The sequence below is a fragment of the Pygoscelis adeliae genome, unplaced genomic scaffold, assembly GCF_000699105.1.
Source record: "Pygoscelis adeliae isolate BGI_AS28 unplaced genomic scaffold, ASM69910v1 Scaffold839, whole genome shotgun sequence".
In the NCBI taxonomy this organism is placed as follows: Eukaryota; Metazoa; Chordata; class Aves; order Sphenisciformes; family Spheniscidae; genus Pygoscelis; species Pygoscelis adeliae.
The window spans coordinates 31,665-56,177 of record NW_008825555.1 but is presented as its reverse complement, the minus strand read 5'-3'; the positions used below and the strand labels follow the sequence as shown (position 1 = coordinate 56,177).

The 24,513-nt window shown below is 37.9% G+C and overlaps 1 protein-coding gene across 1 annotated transcript in view; it reads left to right on the top strand.

Moving 5' to 3' along the window:
• LOC103923807 (protein inscuteable homolog) overlaps window positions 1–24,513 on the top strand; it is a gene marked incomplete at its 3' end in the record, with an annotated part of 48,566 nt that overhangs the window by 6,924 nt on the left and 17,129 nt on the right. The gene's annotated exons all lie outside the window — the stretch shown is intronic.

Here is a 24,513-nt window from a genome sequence, read left to right as displayed (position 1 = left end):
CAGGAACTGAATTATTTCAAGGACTATTCACATCAGATTTTACTTCTAGAGCTTCATGTGGTCTCTGTATGGCTGAGAAGAGGTTTTTAGAGAACATTGAGTTTGAGGTATAAGACACGTGAAAAGCCTCTCAACATGTTTAATATTGTGTTCAGATGTTCTTTATTAAGAAATAGAACCCTGAAGAGGGCTGTCATGAAAAGAATGGATTCATCTATTGGGTTTCTATCCCTAGAGTGTTTAAAATTTCAAAAATACTGGGTGATTTAGTCCTCAGAGTCAAAGGCAGGGAAATTGTTATCCCATCATAAAAAGTGAGTCTTAGCCAAAATTGCGCAGGTGTGACAGTGTGCTCTGCTGCCCAACCTGACCTTTATCTGCTGTAATGCTGCTTAAGTGATAACTACCAGGGGCAGTCGTTAATGGATGCTGATGGTGATAGCTTTGTCCATTAACAAAGTGGATTCAGAAGCCAGATAACACAATAGCCCTTGGTTATTGTGAGAAATATGCACACCTAACAACAGTTATCAGTATGTAAATATGACTATGAGTCAATCATCTTACCCCTATAAATAGTGAGCGGCCCAAGAGCCCTTTGAGCTCTCCTGCACGGCAGCGGGCTGCACGCCAGGATCTCCCCTTGAGTAGGGACGCCTCTCAAGGTTACTCCTGGAGGTTGAGAGATTCCTTGCCACAACAGATACTCAGTAAGTGACTAATAGCATGCTAAACTTTGAAATCTTAGCTAAGTGATATAAAGGATTGATTTGGCATATATAATCCTTTAGACATAAACTGTTGACCAAGACTGGGACTAGGATTGGATCCAGCCACACCTAAACTCCTCTCTGAGAAGTTTAGAAAGCAAGGGGGTCCTTTCTGAACCTCATGACTCAATGGGAGGGTCTCCCTGACAGTAATGTCTGATCCTGTCCTCTATGCAGTAAATAATCAAGTGTACCTTGCCATCGAATCTTGTTCACTGTCACGTTTACCATTGAAATTTGTTAATTCATGCTTTAACTCACTGTTTTCTATCAATAAAGTATTGTTGCTTCTCTCTTATGAGTGAAGTGCAGTCTCACTCCATCCACGACAACAGGTACATTCCTTTTTATTCAGCTGGCCAATGATCTCTTGCCCCTTGTATTCTGTAGGTGATGGGAATCTGTAGGTTTTGATGCCATCTGTTCTTCTGGCCTTAAGTTCAAGTCAAGTTCTGGTTTTGACTGAATTTTGGGCAGCAAGTCATTTGGTTGCATGTCAGTTCACTGAAACCTTTCCTGTTCGGTTATCTACCTGTTTTCATGGATACGGATCCCTCAAGTGAATGATTTCTAGGGATGTGACCTCTGTGAATTAACCTGAATAAAAGTAATATGCTTTTATCTCATTCTGGTCTATTCTTTTTTTAACTATCTCAGTTTTTGTTACCTTTCTACTTCATATCTGCATGGCTTCTGCACTTTTTTAACACTTCTGTTATTAGTGTCTGTCCTCACAGGATTTGCCTCATTTTTTCATTTTTTTTATAGCACCTTGACTCTTCAAGAATCAGCAATCCATTTGTAAGTATGCACAACTCTAAGACTGTGCTCAAGTTCATAATTAATCATAAAAATCATGTTTAAGTACAAGTGCTTTAAATGCTTTGTCTAATCAGTGATTGTATATGTCCTTACACTTTTTAGACATCTCTTTTAAGTGCTGAATTCTTTCTATTTCATGGTTTCCTACAGTGTCTGCTGCTGATAATCAAGGGCTTGTTCTGTATTTCTGGCTTTTCCCACCTACGTCTGCAAACTGAATTTCCTGTCTGACAAGCACTGCATGCAAAGTAGAAAACAACATTTGTATTTCCTGTTTGTATCTTACAGGCTACTTACTGTGCATAGATCTTGTCCTGCTAATTTGAATCCTACATTACCTATAATCAGTTTTATTTGGATGATGTCAGGAACTTGTATGTTGTGGCTCTTTAAAGCGTTCAGATGAAGACTGTAAGAAACTCTAGAGAAAAAAATGCATGTTATCTGTAATACAAGAGCTAGAGCTGAAGATTTTCAAAGTTCAGCATGCTTACATGGCTCTATGAATTGCTGCTCTATGAATTTTTAAAAACCATTCAAGAATGGAATGCTTGCTGGGGAATTGAAAATGTTTTTTGAAAAATCTCTTTTTGCAGTAAGCTGTAGAAATAGAATACTACAGAAGAAAGGAAGGTGCTCTGCCAGTAGCGCAATAAAGTTACCTTCTGGTGACAAGGAACAAATTTAGTTATCGCATAGCTCAAGGCACTAATGGTGCCTCATTTAATGACCTTGTGTTCTTTTCATTTCACTCAGTTACCCTATAACAATTCAGCAAATAATTTTATAGCTTCAGAAAGGGAGCTTACCTTACTATGAAGTATTTCTGATTTTAGTGATTTATATTCCACCTGTAACCAAACTGAAAGCTGGGTTGTTTGTGGGGGTTTTGATGGTAGTAGTTAAAACAGATTTGTGTATCCATATGGTCCTTCTGGGAAGGATTTTCAGATATGCTAGTTGACTGGATCCAAAGGATGATGTTAGTAAAGTAGCGACTACTGATTTGCCATCATTTGGTGGCATTCATGAGGAATATGAACTCGATTTTTTTTTTCTTTGAATCCCTGGGTAAAATATCTCTGTTCCTATACTCAGGATGTTAAAATGTAGGTCACCAGTTTAGCTCACAGGCAGTAAAAATAATTGCATTTCACTTGTACTTTATGCATTTTTTGGGGTATGCAAGTCTGCCAGAATGCAAGATTTTTCCTAACCTTTTCATTCTGATAGTTTTATCACTATATCTTTATATTCAGTTGTATAACATGCCGTAGAAGCATATTATATTACTTCCCAGAGCTATGCTGTAAAATATTGTATGCTGAACTGTAGAAGTCACAAAAGAATTTTGGCTTTTAACCTAGAGGAAATTTGAGTTTGTCCATTATAATAATTGTAAAGTTATGGTGACTTTAAAATGTGAACAAATTGATGAATTTAAACAATCTGTTCAACTGGCCTCACTAGAACTTTTTTCATTAAAGTTGTTATTTCATATTTGCAGCTTGCTGTTAGTTGGGAACTTTTTAAAATGACCAAGCACCATCCTTCATCCTTAAAGGCAGTTAAGAATTTATCCTGAATCCCTCGTCAGGGTCAGTAGCATGTTTCACAGTATGTGGCACACAAGCACTGCAAAGAGGTCAAGCTAGTGCTGGTATAGTCTTTATTACAGAAGAAGTTTGGCTGATTATTTTCAGAATGTGTATTTTTGAAATGTGGTAGTCTATAGAAAAGACTCTTCTCTGAGTGTGTATTAGAGAATTAGCGGTTCCCATCTGCCCAATGAATATCTTGTGTTTGGGACTTCCTTTTTAGGAAGAACCCTCAAATTAATGTCTTTGAAATAACAGTGACAGAACTTGCCTGAATGTTAGGTTACCTATCTGCCAGACATAGATGGTGCTTTCTGACTGTATCTTCACAAGTATTGCATGATGTTTCTATTGTGACATCAACTCAGTAATCCTGCCAACCTTACCTCCTGTATGCTAGCTCTTCTAGCCATTATCTTATGGCTTTGACTCCATGGCTTGTGCTTCTCTGCAAATTTTCCATGGTACTAGCAAGACCTTTTCAAAGAATTCATATGTTGTTTGTGGTCGGTTATGTTTACTTGCATTCAAATCTTCATCACACTTGTTTTTCTGTAGCATATTTCAGAAGAGATGCTGATCAGGTTTACACATATTCTACAACTCCTGTTGGATGTCTGTGCTCTGTTTTCAGAAAACAGACTTGCTAGTTATTTCTGTGTTTAAGGTTTTATCTTGCACGTGGGAGTCTTCTTTCTTGTTTGTGAAACATTTTGAATGATGCATTAATTGACACAAATGCTTTGATTTCTTTTAGTCTACCAAATGTTGCTACTGCAGTTTGATACTTGTCTGCTTTGTGAAGTCTTCTAGTAATGTAGATGGATTCTTGGAAGTTTGGTATATATAACTGTACCATGAGAAGCTCATGGAATTTTTTAGTTGTAAAGTAATTTTCTTCATATTGTCATCTTAGTTCTTTAACTCAAAATTTTATTTCGGCATTGTCTACCTATTATTATAATGATTTACACTTTATACCTGTTTTAGCATTAACAGTCTTCCCTTTTAGTTCAGAGGTGGTGTCTCACATGACACTCCCCCCCCAAAGAAAAAAAAAAAGACAAAAATCAAAACCAGAAACAGTTTACTTCTCATACAATCTTAAGTAAAGTATCTAGACATCTCACTTATTTACCGTGTATTGCTTATTTGCCACAAACGCTTAGGAAAAAACTCCTAAAGTCTACCTTGAAAGTTAAATAGCTCTTTTGATTGAGGAGGAATTGTGCAATAATGTTACATTGTTATGTAATAATGTTTCAGCTGTGGGTAGCTGGTAGGAGCCACATTCTTGGCTTCTGTATTGCCTATGTGAACTTCCTGACATCAAAGAATACTAGGCCTGAACTGCAAGCATACTCTTTCTGAACCCAGTGTATTAGCTGTGGGGAAGGGATATGCAGAAGGAACCTCTCCCAGCAATTGTATGGCTAAGAAGGAAAAAGGAATACAGAATACGAAACAGTAGAGCATGACAGGATCAGACCATCATGATAACCTGGTATGTCTTGTGACACAAGATAAGGAGGAGTCAAAGTTACACTTAAGAGTGGAGGAACTTGGAGGGCTGTGTCCCGCAGAACTCAAGCCTGTATCTTGCAATCACGTTTCATGTGGTCATGGAGCAATGCTGTGTGCGTGGCAGTGATGCTGTGCTCAAGGGGCTGAGGCTGCTCTCAAGCACTGTCTCCTGGGTGTAAGAAGCAGTGAGCCAGAAGTGCTATATCTGGCATTAACAGGTCATCCTGAAACTAACTGCATCCTTGTTCCTATTCTGCTCCACAGGAGCATACGAATGCCTCAAACCCTGCCTGTGAACTGTACAGAGAACTTTTTTGCTTCACCGGCTGTGGTTTTTGGTGTGCATCTTAGAAAATTTTATTTTGGATTTGTTAGCAAGTTTGGTCACACATGGAAGAGTTTGCAAGATATACGGAGTCTTCAGGAAGGCAAAGTAGTATTAGTTGTAAACAGTACAGCTTACAAGGAAAATATAGTGCCTGCAGTGCCTACACTTTGACTTGATTACTTTCCAGGTCTTTCTGAACTTTGACAAATTACAGTAAACACTATGTCTTTGTTTTTCCATTTACAATATAGGATTAGTAGTTATCTGTTTTGCAGAACTATTGTGAGGCCTTGACTTTCTATGCACTTTTATGTGTATCAAGAAATTTGAATTTGGTATTCTGTTGGCAAGAATAAAGATCCATACTTTTGTCTCTCGTTTTATCAGCTAGGCCATATTATTGTTATTATCATGTAAGTAATGTAGCTGGACTTATTCTTGTTAGCCCTGGAAGGCAATTAAGGATGAAATATTTCTGTATCAGAAATAGTGTGGCCAGCAGGAGTAGGGAAGTGATTGTGCCCCTGTACTCGGCACTGGTGAGGCTGCACCTCGAATACTGTGTTCAGTTTGTTCAGTTTTGGGCCCCTCACTACAAGAAGGACGTTGAGGTGCTGGAGCGTGTCCAGAGAAGGGTAACGAGGCTGGTGAAGGGTCTGGAGAAAAAGTCTTATGAGGAGCGGCTGAGGGAACTGGGGTTGTTTAGCCTGGAGAAAAGGAGGCTGAGGGGAGACCTCATGGCTCTCTACAACTACCTGAAAGGAGGCTGTAGCGAGGTGGGGGTCGGTCTCTTCTCCCAAGTAACTAGCGAATGGACGAGAGGAAATTGGCCTCAAGTTGCGCCAGGGGAGGTTTAAATTGGACATGAGGAAAAATTTCTTTACTGAAAGAGTGGTTAAACATTGGAAGAGGCTGCCCAGGAAAGTGATTGAGTCACCATCCCTGGAGGTATTTAAAAGACGGGTAGATGAGGCGCTTAGGGACATGGTTTAGTGGGCATGGGTAGTGTTGGGTTGACGGTTGGACTCGATGATCTTAGAGGTCTTTTCCAGCCTTAATGATTCTATGATTCTATGAAATCCTGTCTGTTGACTTCAGTATATCCAAAATATCTTTCCTGTATAAAATGCAAGCTTTGTTGAAGCATTCCAGGGACATTCACCTTCACTGTGCTAACCAAGAGGGAAAAGAACCACGTGGTCCTCCTTAATGGGAATACATGTCTTCACACAACTTGAAATCAGAGATCAAACTAATGAAGGGATCCTAATGTTCAAGAAAGCAGATTCACTGAATTTGTTATTGTCTTATTGTGAGAAAAGACAGTGTTGCCATCTGTCTTCAAAAAGGCAGTAAGGTTTGTTGAAGCTTTAATTTTGATTTGAGCATTATACATCATTCCTCCTGATTCTACCCTGGTTATACTGCTGATTAATCTTCTTGCCTTAGGCAAACCACTTTACCTTCCTGTGCCTTTTCTTCTGCCGCAGTTGGGGAAACACAATGGATGTCCTTATTAGGCTATCTCCACAAGTTGCTATTTAATAATACTTATATAGCACTCGGTATGTTATGACCTCATATGCCTTGTTATGCCTGATATGTGTGCATCATCCTATTGCACTGCTGCAGGTTGGTAATGTTGAATACTACCTAGCAGCTGCTTTCAATAAATGTGAAGAGTATGTTTCTGTTCACAAAAACTAACTTGTTTCTTCCATGTGTTATATTTTACCATCATTTTAACAGTGGTGTTGCCTGGCAAGTGAGTTCACTAAACTCTCTTTACAACTGTGGCTATAACAGAGGATGATGATTAATTCCCCATACCTTGTTATTTCTGAGGTGTTTTCCCACAATCCAATATTAAAAAATAAATAACTTCATTAAGGATATTTTAATGATCTTACTATGATTTGTCTTCTCAGCTATTTATTAGAAATATTAGTACCATATTTTGTTAAATACAATATTTGTCACTTCAGTTTACATTTCCTGGGAATTTCTTCCTTACTTAATTGCCTGATCTCTCCTAATCTGGTTCACTGCTGCCTGGGGATGGTGGGAGGATCTTGTAATCAGTTGTTCAGTAACCTGTAACGAGCAAATTTAAGAAAGCTAGCAGAACAATGCTACAACTTTGTAAATGGTTTTTTGCTTTTTTCCCCTTTTTGACAAATAGTATAGTGATGTTACAAAATGTGCTGGTCTGACCCCATTTCTAGTCTCATTAAATTTGCTAGTGTCTGTTAGTGGCCGGATTTCTGAGCTCATATTAACCCTGAGGGATTTGGAATGATGGAGTGAAATGCATACAGGAGTTTGATATTAAGCTGAAATGTGACTATTAGCAGTGCCAGTTTATTCTTTTTGCTCCTTACAGTATTTTAGAGAATTTGATGAAGTGTGTGTATATATATGTTGTTTTATTTTGGGCAATATGCCTGAAGGACTACAGATATGCAATCTTTTACTTGTTTTTAAAGAAAAAACTTTTTATTATGTTGCATGTATAGACTATGCTTCAGGTATTTGAATTTTGTATCTTGCCTTTTGTGGATACTTTATTGTTGAAGTTATTCTAGGGGTACAATGGAAAAATAGAAAACATCTACATTCAGACCATAATATTCTGTCCAACTAAACTTAGTGGAAATATTTTTCCACTCTTTTAAATGGCAGCAGGACTGAGCTCAGAATAAAGATTAGACAGGAGCAAAACAGGGGAAAGCTGAAAAAATAAAGGAAAAAGGGGAGAACCAGGAAATGGTATCAAAGTAGATTTAGGTTGTTCAATGGATGGCAAGACAGTTGAAAACAACCTTTTGGGAAGTGCTACAGAGCAAAAATATCTTGTTCAGTATCAGCTGTGCACACATAAATGTTTGATTTTGGAATTTACCTACTTTGCATTTTGAAATGAACTTTGTAGATTTAATTTGAAATGCATGATGCAGAAAGTAAGTTACTTTGTTACAGCAATGAAAAATTATTTTTGATACTAGTTATGCAAGAAAGGTAAATTAATTTTGCTTATCTGTAGTTTAAAAATAAATAAATTGAGAAGTAAAGAACATTACATGGTTTGTAACCCAGTCTATGGCTTCTAACTAACCAGGAAGCAAACATTCACAGTGTGATATTCCATCAAGTTTTTCATTTTTAAAAATATTCTGCTGAGTTCAGAGCACAAAGTGTACTGCTAACTGGGAGAACTAAATGGTAACTTTTAACCATGTCTGTTGTCTCCCAACACCCAGGCTTGCCAGTAGAGCCACTACACTGGCAATGAACACAGTGGTCTATGACTTCTCTGAGAGTACTGCCAGCTTATGGCCAGAGAGCCTCAGATATTCTCATCACAGAAGATTTCTACCTCCTTTGCCCTTGAAGCATAGCTAAGAACCTTTGGAAAAGTAGCCAGAATGTTGCCCTTTTTTTAGTGTAGATTTTTTCTTTAATCATGTGAATGTCATTAGAATTAGATTTTTATTAGATTGGAATTAGAATTGTATCATCTTCATTGAGGGGAAACAGTTTATATGTGAAGAGGATGATCTTTATTCAGTATGTGAAATTTCTGTTTCAATGACTGTTCACAAATTCACCTTTGATTTCTGAGATTTAAATAAATCATAGAATCAAAGAATAATTTGGCTTGGAAAGAATCTCATGAAATATAGTTCCATCTCCTGTTTGCAGCAGACTCTCTTTCTGTTTCTTCCTTTCTTTTTTTATGTTGATACCTTTATAGACTCGTTTTCCAAACTTTAGTCAAATTGATTTTGATGTATTATGTGTTAGCCAATTTGTTTCTGGGATAAATGGGGGGGCATAAAAAGCAAAGGGCAGGAAAATACTGGAATCGGGAAGCAGTAAAACCAGCTAATGATATCTATTCAGATTGTTATTCTTATTTGTCAGGATCCCAAAGTAAGGGAGCCATCGTTGTCTGCAGGCTGACTTATAGGCCAGGCTTGAATTCTGGGCCAGTGGCTTCAGAATTCAAGATCAGAGATTTCTGTTTTGTGCCATTGATGCAAAATGACACTTTTTCCTTTATTTTGTGAACTTTTTTTTTTAATGCCACTTTCAAAACTAATTCGCTTAAATCCAATTACTAAGGCTAAAATTTTCAGTATAAAATCTGACAAGCTGGCCTGTCTTCAAGGCTTAAAGGATGATACCTTGGCAGTGACCTAGTGAATATTACAAACATTCAGCCTGCAGCAGTCAAGAGTCCTTTATTCATAGGTGTTTAAGTTGGGTTCCCAATCTTGACAATATTATTGAAGTCCTCAGGCTTCCAGATTTCACGTAACAATATTTGTATGCTACTATTGTTTGACATTTTCTTATAGTCCTGTGCACCCAGTAGGAAGACAGGATGGAGACATATGGCAGCGCAATGTCTCTTTATAATTTTTTCTTTTTTTACAGTCTTCTGACAGAAACTTCTCTCAATAATGGTTCAGGCATAAAGCTATTTTTTCCCATCGCATTTAAAAGCAAACAAACTTTCCTTAAGCCTGTCAGAACTTCCCGTGGCACAGTCCTGATGTGGAGGGGTACGCTGTGTTTATGTTGTGAGAGTGAATCAGGAAGTGATTGGATCGGAACACTCCTGGTTTTGCTGGGTAGAGAGTCTAACCCTGTATTGCTCTTTGCTAAAGTACCAGGAACAACCTGGAAAGAAATCAGTGTGCTGCTGCCAGGGGAAAATAAGATACTTTTTCCCCCAAGCATTTTGTTCTGCTCCGAAGGGCTGAAATCACACTGAACATTCTCTGTAGTTCAACTGGTGGGTGAGAGGTTGACCTCAGTAATTTTGAAAAAGTGTCTTTTCCTTGGTAAAGTGTGAAGACAGTCCAACTGAGTAAATTACTAAACAGCTGCCCTGCTGTAAAAGAGGGGGGTATTTCAAAGTGTACATTGGACTCAACATTGTCCTACTGTAGTTCCAGTTGCTGCAAATGCAAGGCCCTCAGTAAATGCTCAAATTCAGTATTTTTTACTATTTAAATTGACACCTCGATACCAGTTTACACACCTCTGCAACTGATTCCACAACCAAAAAAATTGAATTTGGATTTTTAATTTAAATGTCTGCTGCGACATGAGAAGCAGGGACCTTACTTGTCATTTTCTCCAGCTTCTTAGTTTGGATTGCATGAACCAATCCTTCACAGCCCGCCCACTGAACACCTTCCGCACAGAGGGCCTTTAAGCCAGCAGAACACCAGCCTTGTAGGACTGTTAAGTGCGGTGTAGCATCCAAGAGTAGATGTTCCAGAAGACTACGTGTGGAGGAAGTTTGCAGGCACACAGCACTGCCAGTGCTTTGTGTGTGCTATAAGGACTATGGTAACAGAGGTGAAAGATAAAGCAGGCTGACAGTTGCTTTGTCTGCAATAGAGTCAGAGCTATACTGCAGTTGCATCCACTCCCAACCTTTGGTAGTGCCAGGTAGGATGAATCAGGCCCCATATCTTCATGAGGTGAGAAACTGGAGTAATAAAGCTTTATTACTCTCTTTATAATGGTAGACAAGAATTCAAGCCATTTCTCCTGCTATCTTTGTGAACTTTCCAGCATCTAAAAATGATACTGCTCTCTGCTTACGAATTAAATTTCAGTGTGTATATGTATGTGCTTGTGGGAGAAACAAGGAAGGGCTTTGGACAGTTCTGATGTTCTTTTTCAATTAAAATTTAGGGCAGCATTTGGCTATCCGCTTTTTAATTTGACGCAACGCAGGGATATGTATGATATACATTCAGTATACACTCTATTCATAGTGCAATAGCACAGAAATTTTGATTTTGGTTTATTCTTCTAGGAAATCTGTGCAGGATCTCGTGTCTCCAGAAAGAGGCTTAAAACTGCATTTGGAAGAAATAAAAAGGGCTCCATATGTTTCAAAAACTTATTGCCATTCTCTGTCTATCCCTCCCTACTTCTATCTTTTGTGGGCATTTTTTGAGTGATCCTTTCTCTTTGAGGGTTATAATTTATTTTTTACGTATAACTATCTCTCCTGCTGTCCCCCCAGTGTGTCTCAAGGAATGCTTTTGTGTTACTGCTCTTTCCATTTTGTATACGTGATGCCTTGCACAACGACATTTGAGCTGAGATTTTATCAGAATTGCTTACAAAGACAATTTACAAAGAAAATGAAAACTCTGCGGGGAGGTCGTCCCTCCATTTGTATTAGCTTTGTGTATACTTGGTGTCACGTCACCCTCTTTCTCCCCCTACTCAGCATTTCATCTGCCCCCCCCCTCAATGTGTGTTTGTACATGGACGCATGCCCATGTTGTAAAAGTATGCTTATGTGGAGGCCCATATGAAGAACAGGTGAAGCCACCCTTAACACTTTTCATATGCCTCTATACTGATTACTTGTTTTATACTCCGAAGAAATGCCTTTGGCAAATATGATCACCTAGGCATTAAATAAATCAGGAAAGATAAAACTGATAAGCTGGAACATGCATAATATTTCACAAATGTAATACAGGAATCGTACATGCTTTCTGCAGGTATATTAACCTTAGCTTTATTTGAACCTATATATAGCCTCCAATCACTCTTGCGCTGGAGTACAGCAGTGCTGCTTCCCAAATTAGGTCCTTAAGTAATCTATAACTAGAAGTGAGCTTAGTTATGTTTTGTATCTCAACGAGCTTTAACAGTGAAAATAGCCCATTATCATCAGAGGTCTGTATACATCCCTGCAGCTTGTTAGGACAAGTTTTTCTACTTCAAGCAGATAAATGTGGTACAGATTAGCTAATTTACTATGGTTACATAAGAGAAGACATGTTAGGATTTCAGGCATTCTTCTATGTCAGAAATAGTCAAACTTTTTGCTAATAGGCAGCAAAGTGCTGCTGCTATTTATCTTAATGTTATTCTCCAAACTTTTTTTTCTGGGTGCCTGTGAAGCTGTGGTGCCCAGAACGATGTCACTGTTAGGCACCTGTGCAGGGGGTAGGCAAGTGGTATGCTGAGCCGTGTAGTGGTGAAGAGGCAGTCAGACGGTATCCTAGTTAATAGTAGCGCGACCCAGAGATTATTTAGCATGGCCTAGAGAATTCCTTTGAGAACCTCTCTTCTGCAGTGTTCTCAAGAAATACGAAGGTAGAAAGTTGAATGAATCTTGTATGCAGGTGTAAGATGATTATTTCACAACAGCTTAGGTCTGCAAAAAAAATGAAGGGAAATAAGAAGGCATTGTGAGACTGTTCATCAGGCTTTTGCATTTGTTTTTCTCAAAGCTGAAGTTGTGCACCAAATTAACAGGAATTCTGAGTACAGTTGGCTGAGAAATGGTTCTTCTGTTTGAATATTTGAGATTTCAAATGTATTTGTTTTACCTCTGTATAAAGATAGTGTTTCTTGTCTATTCCACTCAAGTGTTTGAAACCAGCAGAGGAAGATCTTCTCCCAGATAGATTCTATTTCCCAAAAATATCCCTTGAAGTAGGGACTTGAGCCTAAGTTCAGTATAAATGCCCTAATATCTTTCTGGATAAACATGTATATATGTATTGATAGGCAAATTGTTCCAGCAGAATCTATTGCATGAGACAACATTAGAACAGCAAATAGCTAGCTGTTGGAATATGAAGTTAAAATTTTTTAAATGAAGCACTTTGTGGTCTGAGTCAGGAGATATTTGGCCTGTTATTAACCCACAGGTGCTGGGTTTTTGACTAGCATGGGTTGCATATATGTGCAGTCTTCATTGTGACTGCAAGTTAAGTCTGGTACATAAAAACTAATCTGACATAAAAAAAAGGGGGGATGGGAAGAAAGAAACAAAAAAATTACTCAGAAAATGGCCAGCTACTACTAGGTCTGATGTGTTAAACAGCATTTTGATATTTGGTCTGTAGTCTCATGGATCTAGCAATTACTTTTTTTCATATGAAGTATCATGGCATTTAATTTAAACTCTGTGTGTTTCTACAAGTGAGCATATTCATACAATACGGGCAAAAGTAAGATAATGACTTAATTGGCATATGCCCTTCTATAGTTTCACTCCTGTTATCACCAGCCATCTTTCCAGGCAGTGGTGAACTACAAGAAAGACTAGTTCCAGTAAGGTTGTGCTTGATGGAAAATCCAACCATATATTTAATAGATCAAGGGTGCAGTGAGACAACAGTGATATTCCCTGAATACAGGAAGAGCATACTGTTCCATCCCTCCCCAGACTCAGTAGGACCAATGACACTTCTATCAGTATTGCTCTTCAAAGCCTCACTATCACACTTTGACCTGAATAGTGCAGTCTGGCGTATCTCAAGTCTTCAAAACTTCTGAGTTCAGGTCAGATGTCTGGAGGGTTGAGGTGGTGGGAAAAGGTGGGGAGGGAAGAGAAAAGCAGAGACATAAGCACACAAATTTTGATGTCAGTACACAACTGGCAAAATACAGACAGAAGATATTTAATGTTTTCACTGATTCAATTATAGAAGTAAGTTTGCACTATGTAGCATTGATTCTTTTTTTTTTTTTTTTAAACAACTACTACATAGAGGATTGAATGTAATTTAAAGGCAGGAGATCATGGTAAGCTATTATTGTTTTGCTTGTGCCTTCTATCACAGTTTCTAATGCCTGTTTTTTGACCAGCCTTAAATAGGTTAATTGGCATTTCTTTTCTGCTGTTTACTGGAAATAAGTTGTCTTCAGCTTTTGTCCATAGCAGTAGTGAGAAGCAGGAAAGCAGGCACACTTTCTTGTTTGGGTTGTTGTGTCTGTGTGGTTTAATGCCTGTTTATTGGTAACAGAGAACAGAGATACCTGTCGGTGCCTTTTGAAGAGCACATCTATTTAAATTATTAATTTCTGGAACATATTGAAGAGAAATGCTGTCTCTTTCCCAAAATAGGAATTGCATAATTGGTTCTTGTCTCCTGATTTCAGGAGGAAGGTTCAGTTGCTTTGCTTTTTATGGATAATCTCCAGTCTAATAATGAATTTAGTTAAATGAAACTTTTGTGGGAGAGGGACACTGGAGAGAGAGACTCCACCTCCCTTCAAGTTAGAGATGGCCCAAAATGCACAGTTTTGATCCTGTTCCAAATGTTTTCAGATTTAGGATCTGGATTTGAGGTCATTGTTTAAGTCCTTCCAGAAACAGGTGTCAGGTGAGAGGTGGAATCTGAATTGCACATCCTTTTGCTTGCAGTCTGTGACAAGTTAGCGCTGAGATTCCTGCCTGATTTTTTTGTATCAATGGCAGTTATAGAAAAGAACGTTCTGCTTGAGAACTGATAGACTTTGAGAAAATATTGAGCATGTGCTTTCAAAATTTTATGAAGTGATGAAAATCCTTTAATAAAGCTATATTGACTTATTTTTCACTCTGGAAAACAGTAGAACATAGAAATCACATAGAAAACTGGATCTACTTGCATTTGCTAGTCTATACAGTGAAGTCAGTTATCTTATTTTCTGGTTATATGATAGCAGCAGGAAAGGATTGTTAATCAGGCACTTGACAAATACACAGACAGCTTTTTTTTTTTTTCCTTCCTCTGAAGACTTTACTCTCATAATAGAGATTGACAAAGGGAAAGTAAAAGAGAATATTCAATGAATAAGCCACTTTTTGTGTATCAGACAAGTATTTCCCATTTGTGTGGAAGTTCTGTTATCCCACGGTAATTTATATCAAGCAAATTTCTTTAGCTAAGGCTGGTGACTATAACAGACTTAATATTATGGAATATTTCCTTGCTTCCATTTCTGATAACATTTTCACATCCGATTTGCTTGCTCTGCTGTGAGGTATCATAAAGCATTATAGTAGGACAAAAACCTAGTTCCACTTATCCTTTAATTGTTTTTTAATGCAAAATATTGTACTCACATAAAATACCCATTTATTTATATTTGGTGCCAGAGGCTAATTCACTGAACCTGGGAAGTATTATTGCAAAACAATAGTGTTCACTACACTTTTTCGCTCCTGTTAGCTGTTTCCCAAGTTCCTTTCATGGCCAGTAAAAGTTTATTAATGCTAAATAAATAATTAAGAAGGGATAATTGACTTATTTTTGTGCATTGATACCAGAATGATGCTTTTTTTCTGGAAAACATCATCATTCTGTTTTTAATGCACTACTGAATGTGGAGCCTGCATACCCTTATGAATCACGAATAACTCATTTGTGCCAGAGATTCACTGACGGTGACCCAAAGCCTGCTCTCACTAGATGAAGAGGAATAAATAGATATGCTGTTTCAACCTACTCACTAAGAAGGGGGAAAAAGCAGAGATCTTTTTTCTGTCTTCTCTTCTTGTCATCATTTGTAATATTCTCTCAGTCCTCATAAAAGCCACCTGGTTCTATCCTCCATGGTATGTAATTCTTTTCACCTGCTCCCTTCTGAAGATGGAGATTGACATCTGTGCAATGAGGCTCTTGTCAATAAGATTTGCTCTCTCCCTTGCTCCTCTCTTACATCTGAAATTACCAGAGTTGCTGTGAACAGCAGTAAGGTGAAAAGTCCTTGCTAATGAATTATTTCCAAGGAATGAGCAATCTGTGGGACTCCTAATCCACTCATCTTTACTTTCACCAGGAAACCAGGCTGTGGTTGTTTCCTCACCTCATTCAGCATTGTGAAGAACCCTCCTGAACTCTTGTCTTTATCAGGTTTTGGAATCCAGTTGCTTTGGATTTTATATTTTAAAGAGCTGTTCTAGCTCAGGCATTCTTCACACTTCAGCTGTTGTCCCTCATTCAAAAGCAACTTTACGGTAGTAAAAATAACCACTCATTTCCTTTCTCCTTTTGCTATTTAGCCTTCAGAACTCCTCTCAGGATTGCTTTGAAAAACTTATAGTTTTGCCTTTCTCCACTATGTGTGCTATGGTAGCATCTGGAAGCTCCAATCAAGATCAGAATGCTGTGTATAATGCTCAGTACAAAAGCAAGAAAGTGTCACTTCATATGCTAAGCAGAGGAGAGAGACAGAGTCTAGCAGGAGAGAAGGATGGCAGGAGGTGACAAAACTTGTCAGAATATTAGTAGGAAAGCAAAGAGTAGAGCCCAATTTCATTAATTTCTACTCAAGTAGTCTGTCCACTAGATTGCTCTGCTGCTCTGAGTAAATTTATTGTGGCTGAAGGGCCATGCAAGCTTTAAGTAATTCAGAAAATACAAGTCTGGCTGTGTAGAGTGAATGGAGTGCAAGTATTTCCTGCTTCTGCTTGGCTCGGGGGTCTCTGGCAACTGAGCAGTGGATACATAAGCAGAAAGAATAAAATAGCAGTATCAGCAGAAGGAAGGAAAAGAAAGAGAAATCAGAATTTTGAAGTACATTCAAAAGGCAGGAATGAAACAGGGTCTTTTCCAATTAGATCAGAGCCTTACACATAACCTGTTGTTTGGGAGGGATGTGGTGTGTAGAGAAGGGAAATGTCATATGCATATGTGTGCATGTACAAACACACACATATACACACAGAGTAATTGGTGTTATTGTACCCTGATTTGGAGCATAAGGAAGGGTCCAGGTGGGGAGACTAACACAGTAGGTCTGTGTTTATTAAATAGCCTTTTAAGAAGTGATTTGACTATCTAGCACTCTGGTCTAGTATATACTGTCAGTTATACTTTTTCCAATGAGGCTTTTGTTCAGGAAATCAATTTAATATGTATGAATACTATCTGAATTCAATTACCACACAGATTAAAAGAGAAGAAGGTAAGAAATGCTTACTTCATGTAATTAGTAAGGAATAAATATTAAACGCAGTCATAATACCCTGACTGAACAAAGACTTAATTTTCAGTGCAGACAAGGACGTTAACCATCTAGTTTTGACTCTGTCATGTGCATGGAAAGAGGAAAAAACATATCTGAGGAAGAAGCAAAACACAACTCCATCTACAAAAGGCAGGGAAATGACTCTATTTAGGCTGCTGAACTTGCTAGCAAAATTTTGTAGCAACTCCAAGTGGAAAGTAGCAAAACATAATGCGTATATCTAAGGAGTGAGAGAGGATGGAATAAGAGATAACTGAAAAGGAAGAGAGGAGAAATTCAGGAAAAATTCTAGTAAAGTGTAGCTAAAGGCTTGGGATTAGATGGGGAATGGGATGCCAAAACATGAACCTATCGAAGGTGCATTGTACTGAATAACCTACTATCATTCTCTGATAAGGTAAATTTGTTTTCCCTATTTTCCCTTTTAACAAAGGAAAGTCAGTGGAGATTACATACATGGTAATTTACTAGTAAATACAGAAAACAGTAGCTATTAGACAAAGGGTAAAATGGGAAAGGGTAATGGCAAGGGTTATTTTTGAAAGCAGAGAATTAGAAGTAGCCTTCAAGTATTGAAGAAAAAGGATGAGTAACTGTAATCTCAAGGTTATGCATTTAGGGGCTGAGAACAAGTCTGCAACAATTTTAGCTCATTCGGTGGAAAAAAAAAGTTAGTAGAAGGACCTGTGTATATTAGTTGATAATGAGATGACTGTGACTGCATTTGCCAATAAGATGTGGTGATGAAGGCAGCAAGGTCAGCCCTAGACTGTATGAAGTGAGATATTTCTGGTGGAGATAAAGGTTTACTAATGTCACTGTGCAAGTTACTGTGAGACTTCATTTGCTACCAAGCATGATATCAAGTCTTTCAGTAAAAAATTAATTTTGCAGCAGCTATAGATCTACCAGGCTCTTTAGGGCAGGAGGAGTGGAAGGTGACGTAGATTCATAAAAGGAACCTAAAGAATTTTGCTTGTTAAGTCTTGCAAAACAGAAGCTGAGAGCATGTGTTTGCTTTCTAGAAATGCATTGGAAAATAAATTCCTATTTAAAAGGAAAGATGAAACAAAATGGGAATGAACGGGCTTTTAAGAAATTTAGGTGAGAAATAAGGAATTTCTAACCATTGGAGCAGTGCAATTCTAGAATAGCCACTTAATAGAACACAAGCCCAGAATAAATTATTTTTAGAGTTAATTTTTAAGCCATGTATGAATGAATCTGATCTGGTTGCTTCTGGTATCAGAAGAGTGGATTTGATGACGTAAGATTTCATTTTCAGTCCTCTGCCTTCTACAGAAGTATACAAGCATGCGCTTAAATATTGAATTTGTTTGATTAGAAACTGGTTTCTTATCTGAATGAGACTACTTAAGATATTTTTACCAGCTCATTCTGATATTTGTGATGCTGTGTTGTTAGTTTTCATCTTTTTAACTTTCTAGAAAAGCCAACACCAGGCTATCCTTTTCTTACCCCTTTTTTGACAGTTTTAGCTATAGCTCCGGTACAATAGATGTGACTGAAGGTCCCCAAATTTCTGTAGCCTCCTGAGTGATACTGTTCTCATAACTCCCTGTAAAATGGTTGTTGTTTCCTTCATTAAGTAATTCAGGCTTTACTTAATCAGTAGGGTTAGGACCTTAAATGAGTAAATAGTAAAAGGTGAAAGGCTAATGCTGGTGCTCATAATGCATGTCATAACTCCTTTGAAAAAGGCACAGAGAGCCGTACTGTTTGTTATTAAACTACAAATTAAGGCAGATTTGGAGGAAGCAAAAAAAAACATTCAACGAGGCACTGGCACTATTTTCATGGACTCTCATGTTAGTCTCCAAATTAGTCCTTGCTTGTGATTGTGTCTGAGCATTTCCACAGCCTATGGCCCCAAATAATTTCCAGTGTTGTTTTTCTCCTTCTCTCTTTCATGTCTATTTCTCCCTCCCTGCTAGGTGTTTACAAGGACTTCTCTCTTACAGCATATTGTTCTTATAAGTCTATGAGGAATATTGTCCTATGCAATTACAAGTGTAGCCTGAGCATCAGGAAGCAGTGAACTGGGATGAACTCTCTGGTTAATATCTTGGGCACATTCTCTCCTGCTGATGGCCTTGTTGACTTTTCCGTCACACAATGCAGGAAACATGCCCAGCTATTTACGGGAGTGAGAACTTTGTGTGTACTCAGTAATTAGCAATTTAAATGTATGCTGATGACAACATCCCTTCAAGATTATCAACATACTTCAGACACCAAGTCAGACTTAAAGTCCTGAAAGAAGCTGTAAAAATGTTCTGAGTAGATCTGCCTTGTGATGCTCCATCAGGCTATGCTGTTCTGCTTACATTGGGCTAAATACTGTCCAAAGTCATGGATTCTGTCATTGTGCACAAAGCTAAGACCCCTCAGCTCTGGTACCTCATTTTTCAGAAAAACTATAACTGTGCCATGTTTTTGCAAGACCCAGGCTGTCATTTGCAAGACCCAGGCTGTCATTTGCAAAGAGAACAAGAGTGGTGGGATCTTGCCTATTCAGCACTGCTTTTGTCTGTGCATTGGAGAATAGTTTCTTATCTCAGGACGTAACCTCAGATGGAGGGAGGGAATGGTTACTTTATCCAGCTCATCAAAGAGCAATTTGCCTGAGGAATGAAGGGAATCTGCTTGCTCACTGCAGAACAAGTAACTTGCTGAACAGAAGAACCAATATCCTTCACAAAGCTTGCTCAGCAGATTTTTTTTTTTTTTTTTTACTTCATGTATAACTCTTCTGTCTATATCACACTGATATTCTGTAAATATCATTAAAAATGAACAGGAGCTGCTCCGAGAGAATTAATTGGATAGTCTTATCCTAATTTTTTTTTGTGCAGAGCACAAAACTGCCATATGGTTTGGCAGGTTTGGCTAAGTGCGAAATCTCGGCCCAGAGAACATCCAGGCCAGTGTAGCTGATGGAGTGCATACTACTCCTGAAATGAACTTGCAGAAGAAAGCAGAGTTTAGATGATGATCATCAGTGTCCTGTTGCAAATGGGTTATCTCTGAACTTCAGTAAGAATGGACTCTCTTACCCATAGACAGAATAAAAAAGGCCAATAAAACAATATTAAGGGAAAAAAAAAAGACAAAAAAAGTGCTCCATCACAGAGTTCCACTTGCAGAATTTGATAAGTTAACCTTCATTTCTAGTTTTACTAGTGGTCAAATGGAGATAAAAAAATATAAGCATGTCAGTAACTCATACCAACACATTTGGGTGAAGGGATTTAGGAGCAGTGGATTTATATTGGCAGTCCCCCACCCCCACTTCAACATGAATGGACTCCCAGGCAGCAGGGCCAGTGGGAGAGCATTTCCTGCCCCCCCCGAATTGTAGAATGTCTAAAATTGCCTGCTTCTAAGTCAGGTGGATTCATCAATTTGGATCAAAGTCCATCAAGTCTGATCTGAGTCCATAACAGTTTACTAAGTCTGGATATGCTAGTATCACAGGGTTCACCAAGCTAAATGGTTTTGGAAATTTTAGTCAGTTTACTAGTTTATTGTGACATATAAACAACTAACCAAATATAAATTTCACAGACATATTTTAGTTGGTGATCATTGTGACAATATTAGCATACTTTTTGTTCAGCTTTACCTGTGTTGTAGTTTAACCTGGCAGGCAGCTAAACACCACACAGCCATTTGCTCATTCCCTGCCTCCAGCGGGATAGGGGAGAGAATCGGGGGAAAAAAAGTAAAATTTGTGGGTTGAGATAAAGACAGTTTAATAGGACAGAAAAAGAAGGGAAAATAATGATAATTATAATGATGATAAAAGAATATACAAAGTAAGTGATGGACAATGCAATTGCTCACAGACTGATGCCCAGCCAGTTCCCGAGCAGCGGTCATCGCCCCCTGGCCAGCTCCCCCCATTTATATACTGAGCATGACGTCATATGGTATGGAATACCCCTTTGGCCAGTTTGGGTGAGCTGTCCTGGCTGTGCCCCCTCCCAGCTTCTTGCTGGCAGGGCATGAGAAGCTGAAAAGTCTTTGACTAGCGTAAGCACTACTTAGCAACAACTAAAACATCAGTGTGTTACCAACATTATTCTCATCCTAAATCCAAAACACAGCTCTGTACCAGCTACTAGGAAGAAAACTAACTCTATCTCAGCCGAAACCAGGACAGCCTGTAGCAGGCCAATTAGCAGCCTTATACTGCTAATAGCAGGGTTTATTTAGCATTTTCCTCCTTTCTGTCAGGAAATTATATTCTCTTTTACTGCTGTCTTTACTTTCTCTGAACACAGTGGCTTATGTGCTTGTCGAGACAGCTACTCTTTTAGCAATTTAATGTACCAGGCACAAAGTAAAAATCCACAAAACCAGTTTGAACTAGTCCTTTTGCCTTCTGACCGTCCCTTCAGTTGGCAGAGGCTGGAAAGGACCTCGCCTACTTAAACTCTAACCATGTAAAGAAAATTGATATAAGGTAAGTTTATCCTAGATTTTACATAAGCTAATTAGTAAGCTGAATTGGTCTGTGATTTTATATTGTGTCTTCCTTAGGTTCTATAGTGTGCCAGTAATTCTGGGATGGTATAATATTTCCAGATATTTTTAGAGGGACAACTTACAGTGAGGATTTCTCAGAAAAGCATAAAGATTTGAGAGGAACATTGGTGCAGCACTTAACACTAAGTGATTTATGTGGCCTTTTAAATAGCTGCGATGAAGCTATAGTTAATTTACACATCATACTTTATATATTACAAGTGTTTATAGTGTTTTTACTTTCCTTATAGATGTTTCTGTATCGGTGAATGCATAAGATTTCACAAAATGCAGTAGCCTGACCACAAATGTTTAGTTCTAAGTTTCACAGGCTGGTCTTCATTTGATCTCCCTGCAGAAGTTGGATGTATACTTAACAAGGCACAAGCTGTTTGTGGTTTTAACATATTTTCTCTATAGTAGCATTGATTTTGAGGAGGCTGGTGGTTTGAGTAACTCCATCATCCCAGAGTGCAGATGCCAAACTGAATTTGGTGGTACTGAAGTTTCAGTAAATGGCAAGGAGGGACCATTGTTGGTTTCAGGTCAGGTGAAGAGACTCATAGATATCAGTTACCAGAAAAGTAGCAATATTGAGGTGTCCCTAGTCAACAAACAGGTAACTTATTACCACTATTGTAATACATTTGTATTTTACTTGTGATCTTTGAGTAATTCTGGTTTTGTTACCAATATTTGTTTATTCTGCCCATTGGCATGCTGATTCCTGAAACTAGTGGTAATGCCTTTATTACTTCTGCTGCATTTCTTTGTGGTTTAAACCTACTCCTAAATTAAATGGAAATGTTAAAATGTAGAAGGGTGATTGATGCTGACTAACAGAGTTGTGCCTTCCACAATACACTTCAGGATATCTGGCTGACTACAGTGCACCTTTCCTTAAGTTGTTTTGTTTTGAGAAATGTTTCAGGGCTGTAGTTTGCATTATCTGTTACTGACTTCATTTGGGGAATTTGTCAGACTTCAGTAACTGTAATGATTGAGTAAGCATTGAGGCAAATTAAAATACCATTTTAATATAACCTGTTAACTTTTTTTGAAAACTAGGAACTAACTTGCTTTTATCAATGTTTTCTAAAGATTTAAATAATCATACTAAACTCACCTTTTGTCCAAGTGAAGTTGGATTGCTGATGTTCTACTGGAAAAGAAGACCGTAAAACCAAGGCAGGGAAAAAGAACACAGTGCAAATCATCACGCTACTCTTTTAGCTTGCCATATCAATTACAAATACCAAATATTCACAAACCTCTATTACCTTAGGAATGATCTACAAAGCAAGTGTGTTCACGTAAAAATTAGGAGTCTGATTCTCAGCTACCTTAAAATTATTCTTTATCTTCTAAGCTAGCTCTCTAGCTAGCCTTATAAAATTTTGCTAAATACAATATCATGGATCTACAAGGCTCTTTTATGCAATTAATATTAATAATTAATTGAGCAGTTAAACATTGGAACAGGCTGCCCAGGAAAGTGGTTGAGTCACCATCCCTGGAGGTATTTAAAAGACGTGTAGATGTGGCGTTTAGGGACATGGTTTAGTGGGCATGGTGGTGTTGGGTTGACGGTTGGACTCAATGATCTTAGAGGTCTCTTCCAACCTTAATGATTCTATGATTCTAATATTGTGTAAAGCAACTTGAGGATAAATAAGAGTTGTCTCTATAGCTCTTCACTAAATCCTTCCACTGAGAGTTGAGTTCTGCTGTCCATTGTATTGATGTAGAAACTGGCCCTGGGTATACCGGGTACCTATGAATAATTTTGAAAATATACATTAGAAAAAAATTAGAGATGATTTATGTTCAAAGAGGGGGCTAAATCCATTCAAGAAGTTGTTTGTTGCCAATTAATTACCTACCGCTAATTAGAATAATAAATTTGAGCGCAGTCATAAGACTTGGCATTAACTTTCACCGTAGGCTTATCTGGAAGCTGTACTAAATGCTGCCATTAGGATTGGTAATAAATCTGTCATAATAGGTGAAAATGGATAAAAAGGCTAAGAAGCCTCGAAAACAATTTGACTGAGCAGAAGTCTTTACACTTTATATATTTGACCACTGGAATTATTCACATGAATTGATCAGCTCAGACTTCAACACAATGTTATAAAACACGAAACTTTTGCACTTAGTGAAACTCAGTGCTAAAATGGAGGTATAATTCTTTTTCATTATAACATTTGCAATTTAAAAAGAAGTGTATGTGCTGCCAGTAAAATTGTAGTAGAGAGTTCCAAGCTGGAAGTTTTAAACAAATGATCTAGTTATTCTTCACTTTTGTATTCAAGTAACACCAACATGAGGTAGAGCAATTCTTAAGATGTCAATCCATCTTGTCTATCCTAAAGATCTTGTGATTCTTTAGTTAACAAAATACTTACTAGAGGATAGAAAATAGCAAAAAAGAAGAGAAATGCTTGTAACAGAACTCTGAATATGATATGCCTCTTTTTAGAAATTTAAAATGTGGTTATTATTTTTTTATGTGAGACTTTCTCCAGGATGAAATTTCCCTGCAATGTGTTATATAGTGCAGAAACATCTGCATGAAACAAGGTCTGAGCATCTTTTGAAGCAATGTGCTTTTAACATGCTGTTGCTCTAAGTTGGTCTCAGCCAGTGACACCAAATGATTTTGTCAAAATAACACAATTTTTAAAAGACTCTTTTTTTTGGCAAGCACTAGAATTCAGAGTATTCAAATTGCTAGTTACTCAAGTTCAGTTGCGTGCTCTTGAAAACTTCATCAAATATTTTACAACCTCAATTAAAATAGAATGACTTTGAAGAAATGCTGGAGACTTTCGTTTGAATTTTTATTTTGCACTGAATTATTTTTACTGCTATTTTTACATGAAATGCTGCTTTTATAGTGTAGAGTCTAGATAAATTGCTTTTTTGTCAATATGCCATGACATACTAAATTCAGAGATTCTAACTGGTGGGGAACTACTGTGTATATACATCAGGATCTCTGCCAGTTACCCAGCTACTGTTGCTCAGTTAAACAGAACTCGGGAGAGTCACACCAGTAAGGCCCCTTATGCTCGAACCAATCTTGCTTACTGTATTTAATGACCTGAAAAATAGTTAAAAA